This window comes from Mercenaria mercenaria, chromosome 15, assembly GCF_021730395.1.
Source record: "Mercenaria mercenaria strain notata chromosome 15, MADL_Memer_1, whole genome shotgun sequence".
Taxonomy (NCBI): Eukaryota; Metazoa; Mollusca; class Bivalvia; order Venerida; family Veneridae; genus Mercenaria; species Mercenaria mercenaria.
This window is the reverse complement of record NC_069375.1, coordinates 54,800,671-54,817,437: the sequence shown is the minus strand read 5'-3', so window position 1 is coordinate 54,817,437 and position 16,767 is coordinate 54,800,671. Positions and strand designations below refer to the sequence as shown.

The 16,767-nt window shown below is 35.4% G+C and overlaps 1 long non-coding RNA gene across 1 annotated transcript; it reads right to left on the bottom strand.

Moving 5' to 3' along the window:
• Positions 1-365: 365 nt before the first annotated feature.
• LOC123555028 (uncharacterized) lies at positions 366-15,478 on the bottom strand. Its single transcript, XR_006687181.2, has 4 exons — positions 15,259-15,478; positions 14,815-14,887; positions 2,453-2,540; positions 366-1,715 (listed from the first exon to the last, which is right to left on the bottom strand). It is a non-coding gene; the product is annotated as an uncharacterized LOC123555028 (long non-coding RNA).
• Between the last annotated feature and the right edge of the window lie 1,289 nt (positions 15,479-16,767).

The window sequence follows — 16,767 nt, the reverse complement described above, 5'->3', positions numbered from 1 at the left end:
CCTCGGTTAAAATGTGTGTCTGGCTACGGTACTGACATCAAATAAGTCATTTGTAACTATTGTTCTCAAAAACTAGTCGTGCATTTTATGTAAGCGTATCTTGTCACAGTTTTATTTTATTTTTTTTTTTCTTTTGAAAATTGCTGAACATCAAAACAATATGAGTACAAAGTCCCCTTGATATCATTAATATAATATTGAAAACACAAAGTATGACATGAAATGACGCTTAAGCAATAATGATATTATTAATATAATATTGAAAACACGTTGTATGATTTGAGATGACGCAAAGGCAATACTGATATTATTAATTAAAACTGAAAACAAAATGACGCTAAAGCAATAAAACAAAACAAAACAAATATTATTATTTCTTTTATTATTATTATAATTTTCATTATTATTATCGTGTGTACGTAGCTCCAGAATAGAAAGTATTAGATAATTGCCAGCTTTCTAAATACATCTTCATGCTAGGTACCATCATTCTCATCCTCGACTATTATGTCCTTGTCTACTGTTTTCTTTCCAAAATTATACATCAGCGTTCCACAGATGACAAACAATGAACCGCCGGCAAAATTAGGTGTGATTTTGTTACCTAGCAATATATGTGACGCTACTGCTACTGACAAAACAGTCAACGCACCAATAATATAACGAACAACATTCCCCAAATATCTGAGAACAAATGACACCAAAATGCCTGCAAATGCATATTGCAATATCAAGATGACTTGTGTCCAATGGAACTTAAAAGCATTATGTGAACGCGCCAAAAAGTTGAGGAGATTAAAAAAAATTCCGAAAGAATATAATTTAACATTTTGTGCATGAATAGATTCATCCGGGTCCATAGAATACAGATATTCACAGAACGCCCCAGCGCCCGCTGATAATAGACCCGAACATAAACCAAATATAACTGAAAACCACATTATTGTAAGATCGTCGTCCAACGGATTTAGATAAATGATTACAAGTCCCGACATAATAGTCATTCCTGCAATCCATTGTTGCTTTGTAAATGTTTGCTTCAAAAAGTAAGTGGAAATAAGCATGGAAAATACAATTTTCAGATTTGATACAGTGATGATGAAATGGGAGGGCAAATATTTGAAGGCGAATGCGCTCATTGTGTTCAATGCCATATAAAGCAATCCTGGAATCGCCCAAATTTTAATATTCTTAAAAGATATCGGCTTTGGTTGTCCATGGTATAATAGTGTCGATACGATACATTTGCATAATTCTGAACAAGTCAAAATCATTGGAGGATCCCACGTAGAAAGTCTCCAACTATATTCGCTAAATACAGAAACGGCTGTATTTACAACAACTGTTATCAGTAACAGAAACATGTCATTCGCAATAACGTATTGTTTGTTTTCTTTAATTTCAAGTACAACTTTACAACACAATGCTAATGTATCCTTCTGGCTTACCCATTATAAAATAAATTCAGAATAAGTCACGAAGAGGTGGGTTCGGGTTTTATATTTGCTTATTTATACTCCAATAATAATATAAATCTCTCCGGTATTCTTACACCACTTAGCTTAAATAGTTCTATTAAGTGTCAATCAAGAAACCCAGTTTTGTTGATTGTACACAACATCACATACAGTTCTCTATAGTAGTTATGTTCTGGAATTCCAAATGTTTCCTGAATCTTCAAACGATATGATGATCGTGAGAATGATAAATCCATCCTAAAAAGATAAACAGATATTTACTGATCATAACAGAACTTTGCAAATATACAATATTTTCATGAATACTGGAATAAACAGTATCTTCATGAATACTGGAATAAACAATATCTTCATCATGAATACTGGAGTAAACAATATCTTCATCATGAATACTGGAGTAAACAATATCTTCATCATGAATACTGGAGTAAACAATATCTTCATCATGAATACTGGAGTAAACAATATCTTAAGGTAAATTAGAATTAACAATACCTTCATAAATACTGGCATAAACATGCACTATAAAAAAGCTAAGGACAGCAACACTCGACTATACAACAGCCTTGTCAATTGAAGATGCAGGGTTTAGGGAACCTGTACAATGCATATAAGCCCGTTACAGTGGACAAGCGTGTGAAGTTTCGATCAATTACCATAAGTGGGCACTGAGATATCAGCTTACGTACAAAACCTAAACCAAAAAATATGCTAAGTCAAGCTAATAAAACTACAATACAGTTACATATAACTTTTTCTTTCAAATGTACCCAATGTTGCACCCTTTAGATATAATATACTCAAAGTTGTTATATTATGCAACATTATTCTATACCGTTCTAGTGTCCAGTATTTTAATTTACCGGTAATATAAAATCAATCTTAATAATTATTACCAGTGTCTCTTCCGAATCACAAAACATAAAATACAAAATGAAAATAGAGTTACAAAAAATGAGACAAGTTACACTCACCACTTTGTTGAAATGAATGGCTCTCACTCACTCTGAACACTCTACACCTCTTGTGCCATTCTCTCTTGTGATGATTGTGACAGGTAAACTGAAAATTAAGATGGTGCAAACAAAATAAGATACGTGAACGTTGTTATATTATGAAAGAACTCAGAAAAGCAACTGCTGCTATTTTGATCATTCGCGAAAACATTTGACAACTTCATTATAAAGTCCAAATTACAAACGCCCTGTATAAATACGAATAAGGTGAAGCCCATTAAAAGTTACCAAACAATGGATACATCAATTTTAAACCGATAATTAACCTGTGAACTATCACTATCGGATATTATTTACAATAATTTTTGCTTTACTAAGACAATATGTATTCCCTAAAAAAGGTGAATCACGTGACATAGTTTTCGCGGCTAAAATTTACACCAATCTGCTAAAATTATCCGGAAGACGTTTGATCACCAAAATTCAATCCGACTATACACTCTCCCACCTTCTGGAATGACGTCCCGTCGTTATCAGTCTTAGTCAGTCAGTAAAAATAAATACCATTCTGTCACAAATTAACACAATATCCCTCACGTATTTACAAACTTGCAAATAATTTCAATATAATAGTATAAATAGTACATTACTGTTAACATGATATTAACATATAATGTTGTTAAAACTTGTGACCCAACCCTTTTGCTTTTATATATAATCTGTATATCCATGCATGTATGAAATTCTTAAATTTAGTTCGACGTTTGTATGCATGTCTTGTAAATTTGCATTGCCATGAGAAGATAGCAATACAATATTATTAAACTAAATATTAACAAATAAGTGATTTATTTATTTATTTTGTTGGGTTTAACGTCGCACCGACACAATTTTAGGTCATATGGCGACTTTCCAGCTTTAATGGTGGAGGAAGACCCCAGGTGCCCCTCCGTGCACTATTTCATCACGAGCGGGCACCTGGGTAGAACCACCGACCTTCCGTAAGCCAGCTGGATGGCAACAAATAAGTGAACACATATAATGCATTATAACCATTTAAACCTAATATCAGGAGTTATTGCCCTTACAAATTTAGTAATATGAACAGTACTTGAATAATGATATAATTACGTCTTTATATCTGCGTCGCCAAATGTTGGCGGTTTGTTTTTGACGACTTTGATTTGGCGGAGGTCAGATTTGGCTCTAGAGTTCTCAACCGCCAAAATAACACCCGCTGTCAACAAAAATTTGTCAAATTAAACCACCTATGTTTTTCCCGACAATTATAATGACCAATTATAGGAACGACCTGTCAAAAATGAATCAATGATAATCTCCTGAAAGACACGTTACGAGTGATTAAATCAGTTTAGATCCGTTAGGTTTCCCACTTAACCATCATATAGTCAATTAGCAACACAGCTTCAATGAACAAGCGACAGTTAAATGCTTTCAAATGATATATCCTGTAGACACAAATCAGCATAACTTTGTCTTCAGACAAGACGCGAAATAGTAATCCCCGTCCATCATTTCCAGCAAATTAGTGCTCATCCGACCATGTAGTATATACCTGTTTAAATAAACTCATTTACCCACCTGTACAAATATATCTTATCATATGTTTGTTAACGTATTGTATATGTTTTCACACGTGTCGCGTTTGAAATATCGACCTTTTATTGACAATTTCATTTCCCATTATAAAGATCAAAGCTTTGCATCTGTGATATATTAAAATAGCGATTTAGTGTTACAGCCAACAGAACAGTGATTGTCATTTTATCATTGATCTTCTTAACTACAAGTTGCATTTTGTAGATTAATTAATGGATACTTTCATGTCTGATTGTGAAATGCGTTCTTACGGGCTTTTGTTGTTGTTGTTGTTTTATCTTTAAAGTACTATTAAACATTCAACCTATTAGTTTGATATTGTCAGTATGGTTTTTCCCCACCAGAAAACAAATCGGTAAGGACATGTAGCATTCGTCAACAGAGTAGTCATTGCCAGCTGAACCCTCTGTAGTTATCTCCCTTACCTTGAATTATCGGAAGAGCGGTGCTTTTATTTGGCGATGCTTAGTATCGGCGCATTCGTATAATAATACACGCAAAGTAAAATATTTTACAAACTACATTTTACTATTTCTCCCCCTGCATAAGAAAAACTGTGACCACACAGTTCTTTAATTGTTACATAATTATTTGTCATATCCTGTTTATTTGCCTAAATGACACATTAAACACATATCAAATACAATGGATTACTTCATCATTGTTACAACAAGTGAATGAAGTATTGCCATGCAATACAAAGTCCCCTACTGGAAGGCACCTAATTTTCTCTACTGCAGTATAGCATAATGAACTGATATCTGTCAATGTAGGGTTAACGCACGTTTTTTTGTGTAACAACATCTGCAGAATCCCAAGGGATTGGTTGGTGCACGAGCCCGTAGGGCGAGTGCACCAACATAGCCCGAGGGATTCTGCAGATGTTGTTTCACGAAACAAACGTGCGTTATCGCTATTCTTGCATAAAACACAACTTAAGTGCTGGAAATATCGAAAAAACAAGACTATCCAGCTGACATTAGCCGATCGAAGTCGGCCGTTTCAGGTTGTTATGGACACATGTTTTATTTATGCATTTCCAGGGCATACAGAAACAGTGCGTATTTTATACATGTCGAACGGACATTCTTGTTGTAGTAATTTCTTTAATATTAAATATATGTAAAATAAGCATGACTTCCCCGTTTTCCGATATATCGGTAGGAACTTTAGCTTTAGAGGCTCGGAATTATGAGAAAAGGGCATAACCCTACACGGCATTCTGTCTTTACACAATTTGCAGGTGAGGTGCCGACAGAACACAATTCTGCTTGGTTTAAATTAATAGTCTGCCCCTTACGCTTTTTAAATGTAAATATTATCGTTTAATAGAAACTGGTAGCAATACCTATATTCTTCATGTCGTTAAGAATGAAATCTCTAGGCCTATAACTAGAAAATTTTGCTTTGCACCCCACCCCATCGCGATCAAAGTTTGATAAACACAAAAATTTGAATTTTTCCAAAATCGATATAATCAACTTAGATTGGATTTATAAACTCAAACATGGTTGGTGAGATCTACAAATAAATTGAAAAATATATAATAAATACCTTCTGTTCATCAAATGTTCATTAACTGTGGAAAAATCCTTCAAACTTTACCCTTCGTCATGTTTATGCTTTACATTACACACCATCACTGTATCAGTAGACTGCATAGATGTGTAAAGTAGACACAAACATTTTTTAAAAGTTTTAGTGTAAGATTTAAAGTTAGTATGTCAACTTTCTCGACTCAAATTAATTTGGAAAACGAAATTGTATTTTTGTAAATTGTTGTTTGCCTATCATTTTCAGGGATTAAATCGCGGCGTGTAAACTTACTTTGAGTCTAATACGCGTAATAATACAATAATAAGGAACGTCAATTCAGTCGCGTATCAAGAGAGGTAGCGCTTATTACAAGTTAAAGTAAAGTTAGGTTGAAAAATGATATTTTTAATAAATATGCAGATGAAAAGATTTCATAAATCTCGGACCTTTCGACTTCGGCCAAAATTGATTCGGGATCCATAATTTGCTTACGTTGGACCCACAACAGCATATTCAAAACGTTCACCAACAGCGCGTGCTCACGAGAATCTCCTTGTTTGTACACGTTTTTTCCCTGTTTGTGCATGCCCAAAATCGGCAAAAAACAACGGTTTTATGCAAGAATGATGTATAAACAATATTGTACTATATATACAGTATGTCATAAACAAAAGACTTGGATTAAAATTTGTATATATAAAACCCTATAGATGTTTTCATATAGCATTTTTGGCCGATTATCAAAAAGGTAACGTAATTTATAGTAAAATAAAAATCCATATAAGTCCACACAAAACTCTTTACCAGGTAGAGATAGGTCAAAATACACCTAAAAATTGGATGCATGTTGTACTACAGAAAACTGGTCTCGATTTTTCCCTACGGCCTGTAATAAGTAAATTCCAATATAAGCTATTTATAGTAATAACAAAGGGAAATGATTCTAGAAAAAACAAGAGTGCCTCATGGTGGTGAACATTTCTGCCAAGTTACATCAAAATCCCTCCATGCATAAAGAAGAAATGCTCCGAACAAAGTCATTCTTGAATTTGGCATTTGACCTCTAAGCGTGACCTTGACCTAGGGACCTGGTTCTTGCGCATAACAATCTGTCTCATGATGGTGAACACTTATGCCAAGTTACATCAAAATCACTCCATGCATGAAGAAAAATTGTTCCAGACAAAGTCATTCTTGTATCTGACCTTTGGCATCTGTGTGTGACCTTGACCTTCTTCAACCTAGGGAACAGGTTCTTGTGCATGACACTCCCTCTCATAGTGGTGAACATTTGTGCCAAGTAATATTCAAATCCTTTTTGCATGACAAAGTTATACACCGGACAGGAAAAATGTCCCATTAACCGTTAATCTCCAAGTGTGACCTTGACCTTTAAGCTAGGGTTCTGGGTGTTGCGCACGACACGTTTCATCATGGAGAACATTTATGCCAAGTAATATTAGAATCCCTTGATGGATGTCAGAGTTCTGGACCGGACAGTAAAAAAACCCTATTGACATTTGACCTCCAATTGTGACCTTGACCTTTGAGCTAGGGGTCGGGGTTTTGCGCATGACACGTCATCTCATCATGGGGAACATTTGTGCCAAGTAATATTAAAATACCTTCATGGATGGCAGAGTTATGGACCGGACACGAAACAGACCCTGTTCATGCCATGTTAACATTTGACTGCCAAGTGTGACCTTGACCTTTGAGATAGGGGTCTGAAAGTTGTGCATGACACATCGTCTTATTATGAGGTACATTTGTGCCAAGTAATATTAAAATCCCTTCATGGATGACAGAGTTATGGACCGGACAGGAAAAAAAGCTATGTTGACCTTTGACCTCCAATTGTGACCTTGACCTTTCAGTTAGGGGTCCGAGTTTGCGCATGACACGTCGTCTCATCATGTAGAACATTTGTGCCAAGTAATATTAAAATCCCTTCATGGATGACAGAGTTATGGTCCGGACAGGAAACAGACCCTGTTCATGCCATGTTAACATTTGACTGCCAAGTGTGACCTTGACCTTTGAGGTAGGGGTCTGAAAGTTATGCAAGACACATCGTCTTATTATGAGGTACATTTGTGCCAAGTAATATTAAAATCCCTTCATGGATGGCAGAGTTATGGACCGGACAGGAAAAAAGCCCTGTTGACCTTTGACCTCAAATTGTGACCTTGACCTTTAAGCTAGGGGGCCGGATTTTGCGCAAGACACGTCGTCTCATCATGGGGAACATTTGTGCCAAGTAATATAAAAATCCTTTTATGGATGACAGAGTTATGGACCGGACACGAAATTGCGGACGGACGGACGGACGGACGGACGGATGGAAGGACGGAAAGACGGACGGAATGACGGAATGACAGAAATACGGACGGAAAAGCGCATTCCTATAGTCCCCGAAACTGGTTTTCAACCAGTAGGGGACTAATAAGTTTATGTGCTGTGTCACTGTCCATCTCGGTTTAAGCAATTGACTTCATCAAAGCATCCAGATTGTTAGGATACGAGTTATAATGACCCAGGGAAGTGCTTACGCCTTTAGTACCTTGAACAATGAAATGGGTCCAATCGCTCAGGTGACTATGTCTTAGACTAGCTGACAAACGATGCAGATTGTTCTTTGTTAAAACGTATAGCTTGTGAGACAAAATATCTCGTATATAAAATTTTCCTCTACATATGATTCGTAAATGATTTCAATTATGAGCAAGTTAATTCCAGGGTTCTGGCAAAAATCACTCAATGTTTCAACTATCAAACTTTCACTAATGCAATCAGCTCAAACTCCTATAGGCTGCAGATACGAGTCCTATCACATAGATGCTCAGCCTATGTCCGCTTTATTAAAGCTGCAACTCTTTATGTCTGCCCTGTCTCCTGGATGCTCAGCGCTGATATGCTATTACATGTAGTATTTAATTATCATACAGATATAACCCGGATGCCTGGGCTGTACTTCGCCAACAACGCTGAACCTCGTCTATAAGTTTGATCTCTCCTACTATCTCAGTAGATTACCAAGCTCTGGGTCTCTGTCTGAGCTTTCCGATGCTTAGCCTATATATGCTATTGTCTACAGCATTCAACTACCCTTAAGGTAAACTTCTATACGCTGGCCCTAGAGCCCAAAATGTTGTTGAAATTCGGCAACTCGTCTTTAGTCTATAAACTTCAAATGTCTTTTTTCTAATAATCTGTCCGCCCTGACAGTGTAGTTTCAATAACTTCCTTATCAGGGTACTGGGATAAATTATTAGTTGAGCCTTGATGTGCCTTCTTCGATTGCTGGATAGAGAATAAATTCTCTGTCATCTCTCTACCCATTTATTCTGGGCAGAAGTGAGCTTTGATTGGTGCTATTTATAGAACTTGTTTCTGACTGTTCCAAATTAGTACACAGTACTTCATAACGGGTATTTGCTTTAACAAATAGTTGGTTCCCCTTAAACTTATGTATATATAATGTGTGATGCTGGGATCAACCTATCACTGTTATTAATCCAAATCGTCTATAAATAACCGAAATCCTATTATTTACAGCAATTTAACCACAATTATAGCAATGATACAATGAAAAAGGAGTCAAGAACTATCTGTGCTTATTTGTTACATCGGTAATATATTAAATATACAAATTATTCTGACATAGAGCCTGTAGCTTTGTGCAATGCAACAACTCTATACATATACAGATTGTCTTCCAGTGTTTGGAGTATGGGCATCTTCATAGCGATTTATACTTGGTATAAATTCATATTCCTCCTCACTTTGAGATTTTCAAGTCTTGCGATGTCGTTTTCCTTATTTTTATCTTTCCTACTCCTCTCAGTTGTAGTTATTTTTTTTATTCTATAGTGTCCTCTGTCACTTTATCTCCACTCCATTCATCTTCAGTATCCTGGCTGTGTACGAGAATTAAATGATTACGATTTAAAGTCTTTTCTCTGTCATCTCTTGTTGATTTTACTTTGAAGCGGAGATATCAGGTCTTTGTTGATCAATCACTAAATGTTCATCTTCTTCAAACTTTTCCTGAATTTTTTGTTTGCGTTCAAATGCTAGTTTCTTTACTACAACTTTGTTACTGATTTTTTGCGGCTTTTGCTGTTCTCTCTTAATACTCCTTCTGTTTAGTTTGATTTATCTACATGTGATTCTACAATCTTTCTCGTTTTTTATATTCCTCAGTAGATTTTCGTGCACTGCCCTCTCTTGCCTTTTAAAATATAGCATCAATGGTAACTTTGGTGTGCGCTCAAGCATGAATTCATATCGTGATATCTTGGTAGCCTCATGTGGAATACAATTGTATGCATATGTGGAATACAATTTTATGCATAAACCAAATAATTTACATATTTCTTCCAGTCATTTTTTTCGGCGAATGCCGTATTAAGAACGAATTCGTGACCATGCCACGTGATTTCAATTTGCAAATCAGACTACTCGATAACGCATTATAGATAATTTATCAAAATGAACGATTTATGCAACACTCTGCCTGACTGGACGAGGGTGTCTGTTTGTTTCACTCTGCTGATTGTGCTACGCTGGGTGAAATGTGGACAAAGCATATATCTCCGCTTCAAATGACGCTGTTCACAGTTTTAAAGCTAAGTTTCGCTCAGTATATTTAGGAAGAATATTGACATATCTAAAAAATGATAAGTAAGTTTAATAAATATGATAAAAACCTGTTCAAATACCAACAGATATCAATTTACAGAAAGAGCTGAATACGGTCTGCGTATAGCATGAATAAGAGTGTGATTAGAGTCTTCTATGTAGAGAAGTGCCTTCCAGACCGCTACTGTAATTATTTGTCGTAGAATAAACAAACAAAATTGCACATCTAGGAAACCTTTGTGAACATTTTAAAGAGAATCCATTTAAATTGTTGTTAAGTGTTGGTGTTTGGTTTTGCTATTTCAAAATGTTAGATAGATGTTAGAATTAACACCGATTTGTAACTCATAACTCTTGGTTTCCTAATTAGCGACAATTTTTTTTAAGATTGTTCTTGTTTTTCACTCTCCTAATTGTGAAAACGCTAAGTGAAATGTCAGACAAGGAGTGTTTAATGACGCTGTTTACAGTTTTAAGACTACGCTTTGCTCAGTATATTTAGCAAGAATATTGATATACATCTAAAATGATAAAAAAGTTTAATAAAAAGAACAGAAACCTGTTCAAATACCAATATGTATCAATTTACAGGGAGAGCTGAATACGGTCGCGTATCACATGAATAAGGGGTGTGATTACCCGATCGTTTAATGTCTTCTAGGTAGAAAGTGACTCAAGCCCACTGCTGTAATTATTCGACATACCAAAAAAAAGGAAAAACAATTATTGCACCGTTACAAAAACCTTTGTGAAAAATTAAAAGAGAACCATTTAAATTGTTCAAGGTTGTTTTTTAGTTTGCTATTTTCAAATGTTAGATAGATGATAGAATAACACAAATGATATGAAAACCTCATGAACTTACTGTCTTATTACAATTTGCCGACCATCTTTTTTAAAGATATTTCTTGTCTGTTCTATCTCTAATGTTCCAAGCATTCTAATATTGTTCTATTAAAAACAATCTGATCCTGAGTGTCCTTGCGGATGATATGGTATGGTGTGACTTTTCTTCATGTTAGTGATGTTACAAAGTTCCTTAATAATTTCACTTTCAAAGTTTGCGCCTCACTCTCAGTGTAAACGATTTGTAATTCCGTAGTGTATGGCAATGTTATAGAAAAAGCACCAGCTGTGGTTTTCGCAGTTTGGTACGTAATTGGAATGGCCTGTGCAAACTTTGTGTAATGGTCCGTATTGACAAGAATGTTTCCTTTTTTCGCCTTCGATTGGTTCCAAAGTCAGATAATCAAAGTATATTAATTCCAGAGGATATGTACTATGGATGTACACTAGTGAGGCTCTTTTTATTTGCATTCTTCTTCTAATGCAGCGGTCACAGCTGCTTATACCTTTGTGCAACACTGCTTGCTATTCCTGGCCAGTAGTACCTGTCTCTCATCAGTCTCATTGTACGTTCTTGTCCTAGATGGCCTGCATCATTATGAAGTCCTTTAAGTACCTCTATCCTATAACATTCAGGTATAACAAGTTGCTCAATCTCATTTTCATCTTCTATCATAGTTCGAAATAAAATCTCTCTTTTAATCTTTAAATTTTTGTTTTTTCATTGTCAAGTCGTCTTTTGTCATGTATATATTTGGCATGGATTGATTAATCGCTGCTCTCCTCATTCTTTCTATAAGTCTATCCTGTCTCTGTGCTTGTCTCATTTCTCTCATTTCTTTCTGTGTTAAAATATGTCCTGATTCCTCTGTTGCCTCAGTTATGTTGATATTTGCCATTTGTAGTGTATCAATATAAGGAATATTTATAGCATTGCAGATTGCTTTTACTGTTTTGTCATCTGTCTTAAGCCTGTTATCATTACTTTCATCTTGTTCTTTCTGATGCGGTTACCTGTTCATAACATCTGCGACTGCATTTGTGTCGTTGTTCACCTGCATTAGATGGATCTGACCAATTCTGTATTTTAGCTATTTTCTTCGAACCTGTCTCTATGTCGTTACCACTCACCTAATATCCTAGAAATCTAACTTCTTGTTTAAAGAAGACACATATCTCTGGCGCAAGTTTTAGACTGACAGCTCTCATTTTCCCTAAACCAATGTCTAAACGTTCAAGGTGTCGTTCAAAAGTTTCTCTGAAAATAAGATCATCTAGACAAATAATGCAAATTTGCATGCGCGGTCTCCTAAAATTTCTTCCATAAGTCGTTGATATGTAGTTGGTGAATTTGTTAAAGCAAACAGCATCTTGTTATAATATAATATTATCCGTGACAGCCAATCGATCCTACAGTAAATGCAGTCCTTTTCTTGTGCGCTTTTCATTCACTTCTATCAGGTGATAGCCAGCCTTCATATCTATGGTCGAAAAGTACTTTGCATCATGTAAATTATCAAAATCTTCATCCATCCATTTTAGCAAGGCATATGAATCTTTCACTGTTCTTTCATTATTTGGTTGTTTGTTTTGGGTTTAACGCCGTTTTCCAACAGTATTTCAGTCATGTAACGGCGGGCAGTTAACCTAACCAGTATTCCTGGATTCTGCACCGGTATAAACCTGTTCTCTGCAAGTAACTGCCAACTTCCCCACATGAATCAGAGGTGGAGGACGAATGATTTCAGACACAATGTCTTTTATCAAATCGTCACGGAGAACATACGCCCCGCCCGGAAATCGAACTAACGACCTTGCGATCCGTAGACCAACTCTCTCTCTCGTTCTTTCATTAAGCAGAGGGTAATCTATGCAAAGCCTCAGTTTCCCATTCTTGTTCCAAACAAACACTACAATGGAAGCAAAAAAGTAACTTTGATATTATTCAAGTAGAGAGTAAATGTTCAATATGCTGACGCACTACATCTGTCATAGATAGCGGTATTCGACGGTGTCTCTGCTAAAAAGGTGTACTTTGATTAAATCAATTCGATGTTTGATTTTATTACATACACCAATATCAGTTTCATCAGGGAAAAATGTCCTTGTACCTAGGGCGATTATTTTAATTGCAATTTCTTGTCTGGATCATGTATGCCTGTATCATCAATGTTCAATTCATCAATCTCTCTGTCTTTTTATGGTTCTTTACTATCTTTTCAAACACTTCTTCAGCTACGGTGACAGGTTGCAGCTCATATGACAGACTTCTGCACGTTGGTAACTGTGTTTGTCGTCAAGTTTGATAGGTAGACTTTTGTTTCAGAGTTCTGCTTATACTGGTACAGAATGACTGCTGGAGCTATAAATATGACTGATGGTATATTGCTGTTTTCAATCTCTTGTATAATAACAGCAGTGACTGGATAGTGTAACATGCCAACTGTATAAATTCATTTGATTTCAAAACGATGCATTCTTGACAACAGCTAGTTTATTTATTTTTGTCTCTTTAATTTTTTCTCTCTTACTACAATTGTCCTAAATCTAAGATAACATCCGGTATGCGATCTAGCTTCCTGTAGAAATCGTTCTCCAAAGCTCTCTTAACAGACTTTCAGAAGTTCATGTAATATATTACTTCCAATAATATTCGGGGTTCTTCCAAGAATTATGTATCTGGTGTGACTAGAAGAAGGTATGTTACTAGTTTGGCTTTAGGTAGGCCAGTTTCAACTTTCAATTTAGCTTCAATGTAACCTGTGTAAAGTAGATTTTGTCCATCAGCACATTCGATATTAAGAATGTCACCGACCGGCTGAATGCCCACATGTGAAAGATGTTGCTTACAAAATGATTCTGCTATAACGCTAACGCAGCTGCCTTATCAAGTAATGCGGTAGCAGGAATGTCATGTTATATTATGTTGACTAAATTTGTATCGCCAATTTATTGAGGATCTTGTTTATAAGTGCTTCGATCCAGTCCTACACCGAAGCACTTCACTTAATCATTTGGGCAGTTGTTTTACTTGTGTCCCTTCTCATTGCATTTGTAAAAAAAACTGTCTGCTTGTAAGCTTTAGGGCAGTTTCTTTGTAAATGGTCTTTCTGGTGACAAAGGTAACGGGTAGGCTGAAAAGTCCTGTACCGTCTCTGTGGATTATAATCACCTCTTCCTCGTCCTCCACTTCTAAATGTACCTCTTGAATAACCACGGCTACCAATCCATATCCGTCTGTTTGGCTTGTAAGCTTTTCGTTCTTTTTCCTACTCAAAAACATCTATTCTATAGTTCAATCGTTGAAATAACTGCTTTACTTCGGAAAGTTCACTGCTTTCCTTCTTCTGAACACTCACTGTAGCTTTGCATCGTTCTTGAAGTTTTCATATACTGCAATCTCGTTGCACTGATATACAGACATGTGTCTTTAATCTTTCCTTAATCCAGAATGCAAAACTTGTTTCAAAAATTCTCTGTTGCTTCTCTTGAATCCTTTCAGTTCTACTGTTTTGTCAAATAACTTCTCTAAACGTGATGTAAAAGGTTCCACAGATTCGTTTGACGTTTGTTCACAAGTATAGAACTATTTCTATATCGTTCTAGTGACCAGTATTTCAATTCACCTGTAGTATAAAGTCAATCGTTATAATCATTACCACTGTATTCAGAATTACAAAATAAATGATACAAAATAGTAATAAAATTACAAATTGCAGACAAGTTACACTTACCAATCTACCCCACTCACTCTACACACTATATCTCTTGTGCCGATTCTCTCTTGTGATGATTGTGACAGGTTAACTGAAAATTAACATAAGAAACGTGAACCTTGTATTATTATGAAAGAAGTCAGAAAAGCAACTCTTTCTATTTCGATCATGCAATATTTGAAAACTTCATTATAAACGCTAAATTTAAAACGCCCTGTATAAATACGAATGGCGTGAAGTCCATTACAAACTACCAAACAATGAATACAACCATTCATCTGGAAAAGTTGGCAGTTACTTGGCAATGCGGAGAACAGATTTGTACTGATACAGAATGCGGGAACACTGGTTATATTAACTGCCCACAGGCGTTAAACATGAAACAAACAAAACAAACAAATTTGTATCCATTTTATAACTTCAAAACAACTTAAATCCTTATCATTGTAAACTGCACATTACCACGATCTCTTAAAAGTATACCACTGTACCGACACCGAAGGAATGATACACAATACCACATGTAACGAAAATTAGGTGTTTTGCAGAACCTACGGTCATAACGTGGTTTCTACAAACAAAAATAACAAAGCCTGTTAACCACTAAAAAAATCTATTAATATGCCATTAAAATATCTTCTCAGTTGTGAAAATATTATATAATTTACAATACATTAAATAAATTTAAGGACTATGCTATTTTGACAGTGCAAAATTCCTATGTAAAACTGAGATTGTCGTAACAACGCGAGAAATGCTCGGGGTTCAAAGAGAAATTTAAATAATAAAAAAATGTACTCCGAGTAAATTATAAAGTATCAATGACACTCAAAAACACTTTTCCAACAGTGCACAAGAGGAAAATGCCAGGAATTTTCGGGGTAAGTATTTGGTACCGAAGTCCTTATATCATACAATATATAATTCATCAATCAAGGATATGTCAGTGTAAATGAGCTGAGCGTTAGTTTTCTAAGAAAACGTCGTTAAACTGGGTTACACAAATCTACGTGCACCAAAATTTTACAAAAATATGTCCGCCATGTTTTCTTCAGTGAACGAAGTAAAGGAGTATTTACCTTGAATTCCTTATTTGGGTAGTGCGATTCACTTTCAAATCTAAATAAAGTATCACTTTTTTATAACATCCCACTGTCCGATCTTTCTGATCACGACGATCATCACCAATTACAAAATAAAACCAATGTGTCATCAAAATTATCACTTTACCGGCCCTTTTTGGACATGACGGCCCCACTAACATGAATTTTGTAAAAATACGCCAACCAAACAAATGATGAAAAGATCGGGGACTTTTTCAAAGAATGTTTTATTTCCAGTAATTTTCTGTATTCTAACGAAATAGCAACCGAATTCTATGCCAGAAATGACGAAGAAGTTATGCAATATAGCTTTTAGTTTAAATTTTGGATCTATCTTTTTACAGCCCCAAAAATAGACATGTAGTGTCACAAATTGGTTTTCCCCGAATCAGTGTCAAAGGTTACTAGAACATAAATAAATAAATAAACAATCGCTTACAATGTTCCTGTAAGTCCCATAAGATGAAACGGCTCGTATATATACGTTCATATATATTCTGTTCCGGAAACATCGACAATCACAGTTCGATTTTTCCACGAAAATTTAAAAATTACCTTTATTCCTTTATTTACATTTCCCGCATGACGTTTCATATATACATTCAAGAACGTAAATTTCGTGCTTTCCGACCCTCGTGGTGTGTAAATTTTTGTAAATAAAAGTATGGTGTATTCGACAAACCATTTGTAATTTTAGGCGGGAAATATCTTTTACAGTATCATTTTTATTTATCGGGATTTAATTGAATATATAAGTTTAATAGTTTTCAAAAGAAAACGTAGACAATTGTTCACTTCACAGGAATGAAAATCAGCGTGAGAATTGAATAATGGTAAAAATTTCAAACATTACTTCTATAGATGCCTC